Consider the following 3172-nt stretch of genomic DNA (forward strand, 5'->3'; position numbering starts at 1 on the left):
CCCCCCGCGTCATCCACCGCTCCCCGCACTGCCCCACGTCCGACACCTCGCTCCGCACACCACCTGAGGCCCCCGGCACCGCCCGCTCTCGTTTGGGGCTTCGCGCTGCCTCCCGCTGTTTGCTGAGGATTACTTACTTGTGTTGCAGAAGTTAAGTCTTTTATTTCAAAACAACAAACTTTGTAAGTCTTTTTTTCCCCGTTAAAAATAAAACTGGCTATGAAGTGGCCGGCGTTTTTCCTTGGAAATCTCAGGCTGGGATGCTGGTTATGGCTAAACCCAGAAACGCCCTGGGCAGAGTTTGTGTTTGTGAGGTCGTGTATACTCAGAGTGAGGACAGAAGTGGTTCCTGTGGCTACTGCGTCGGCTCGGTGGTAACCAGGACATCTTTCTCCCGCAGGTCCACGTGGTGCAAGCTGCGCCCCTCACGTCCCAGCCCAGCGTTAGTACCGCGAGGAGCTGGGGGAGGGGGTCAGAGCCACCGCGGCCACAGGACTCCAGAGCGAAGGGTGACCGCTCTAAGCATACAGGCTCCCGTTCCTATCCAGCCCAGGCAGGGGGGCGGTGTGTCCGCCAGACTCCAAGTCCGCTCTTCTGCCGCGCCTGAGAGGGTCGCTCCTCCCAGACGGAAAATTTGACTTGGTTGACGCCGCAGGGCGTCTCTGGAGCGTTACCCTGGGTGCCCGGGGCGGGGGTGGGGGGTGCGGAGCGCTCGGGGCAGACAGGAGATGCCCGGCTGACCTCTGGAGGCGAGTTTGGACAAGCAGTTCGGATAAACAAGAAAGAGGCCCGAATCTCCGAGGCTCCAGTAATGTCTTCTGACTCCTTTTCTCATCTTTATAGTCAGCTTCGTGCCTAATTGTGTGTTTTTTCTAAAACGGGCCCAGTGGAGCCTGGATCCAGCCCTGTTTTTCCTCCAAATTAGTGTTTACACTTTCCCAATACATTTCAGGCGCTTTATCAAGACCAAGGGTGCCTTTGGTGTCAATCTCTTTTTCTCGTTCCTCTTTTTCTTCTCATCGCCAAGAGAAAACATCCCTCCACCTCAGATCTTGTTCCCCTCTATCCCTTCTGCAAAAAGCAGCTGGAGTGATCTTTCTGAAGAGTAAGTCTGACCATGTCATTACCACGCTTCAGTGCTTTCGCTTGCCCCTCATCATTCTGAGGATAAAGTCCACATTCCTACCCTAGCTTACCTCCCTGTCTTCTTTCTCTTAACAAGTATTTACAGAGTGTTAAACACCTCTTAACTCCCCTACGCATAGAAAACTCTTTCCACCCCGTCCTCCAACAACCGGCCAAATCCTAGTCATCTATAAGGAGGTTACTTCCTCCAGAAAGTTTTTCCAGGTTACACCACCCACCATCTACTCCGGATTAGGTTAGAGCGCCTGTGTGCTCACAGAGCAACCTTGCATAATTGGCCAGCCAGAGGACTTGTCTCTAAGTTTCCTTAGGCTACAAACTATGCCTTGTTTACCAATGTCTTCCCTGTGCTTGCCTGGGCATTCAAAAAGTATCTGTTTATGTTTCATCATACTGAGAGTATGTAATTTGTCATCAGAGGCCCAGGCCCTGATATTTCTCCTCATGTGTAAGACCTCTATTCAAAAGACCACCTTACGACCAAGATGGCTGCTGGCTCTCCAACCATTGCATCAGCCTCCCAGGCTGACATTAGGGAGGACAGGACAGAACTAGTGGGCACTTGTCTTTTCCTGTTTATGGAGGCAGAAATACCACAGAATGCATCCACTTTCACCTCATTGTTAGAACTTGGTTACCTTAATGAGACACCTGCAAGAGAGATTAGGAAATGTAGTTTTTGTTCCATATGGCTGAAAGTCAAGGTTCTGTTATTATGGACAAAAAGGAGAGTGGATTTGGGGAGGAACTAGCATTCTTTACCAGCATCAGATGTGCTTTTTACTATTCTTACATTTGTGAAAATAAAAACCATACAAAAATGCTTCCACTTAATATAATGCAATATACCTTGTATGCATGCAAAATACCTTCACTCCTCCCCACAAAGGGGTAACACTGAAGGATCATTTCCTGAATCCCGCTTGAAGTCCAGGACCTGTGGGTGATAGTCCTTCCTCCTTTGATTCTGCCACGACCCCATCTCAATATTCTGATCCTTATATTAAGTTATATATCACTAATTTATCCTATATAGACAGAAGAAAATTAAAAGTAAAAAGCAATTAGTTAAAGTAGACATAAATATACACAGGACACAGCAAGAAAGAAAATATAAGTAGAAGTTAGAGTCCTTATTTTTGCAAGTGGTCACAAGACTATAAGTGGTATAAAATTATACCAATTTATGACTCCTGTCTTAAATGCATATTATAAAATCTCCCTTTTATTTAGCATCTCAGCTAATCAGGAGATAACCTTCGTGCCTGAGGGATCTGTATATGTTAATTTTTTTTTAACAAAACACATTGGACATACCAGTATAAGAGAGCCCATCACTGCTAGATTCTATTGGCTTCCTCTTGCCCATATAGCAGCAACCGTATGTTCCCGTGAGCGTCACTATCATCAAAGTCAACACTAACTTCCCCTTTTTGCGATCTTAACCACTGGTATGAAGAGTCTGAAAGAGCCAGTGTCTCCATTTCAATCTCAAAGGAACTATGCTTGAGTCCCCTGCTAGAAGAATTCCTCCTTGGTTGCTGTGACCTTCAAACTAGCAAAGCCCAAAGGATAAGGGAACAGAAATGAAAACTTTGCAAATGGGTCATTTGGCATAATAGAGATGTAATCCTCTTGGATCCTGTACCCATGGATTCTGGCTGCAGGAGAAACACCATATATTGGCCTTGAGATCAGAAGATATCCTATTAATACAGGGCAGTCATGTTGCCTTTATGGGTGTCTTCCAGCAGGCACTAAGTCTACAATTGATCATTCTATTATTCTATAAGCCAGCTCCTACTAAGGGACAGATATTAGCCCACCTTATTTCTTCTTTTGGTGTAACGTGAGGTCCTTAGAAGCAATATTGTGTGGAATACCATGATGATGAGCAAGGCGGTCAGAAAGTCTGAGCATGATAGCACAGGCATGGTGGGCAAAGAAATAAATCCAAGTTCAGAAACATTGTCTATTCCAGTGAGGACACATTACTGATCCCCTCCATGAGTACAGAAGTCTATAT

The sequence above is a fragment of the Ailuropoda melanoleuca genome, chromosome 6 (assembly GCF_002007445.2).
Source record: "Ailuropoda melanoleuca isolate Jingjing chromosome 6, ASM200744v2, whole genome shotgun sequence".
NCBI classification, from domain to species: Eukaryota; Metazoa; Chordata; class Mammalia; order Carnivora; family Ursidae; genus Ailuropoda; species Ailuropoda melanoleuca.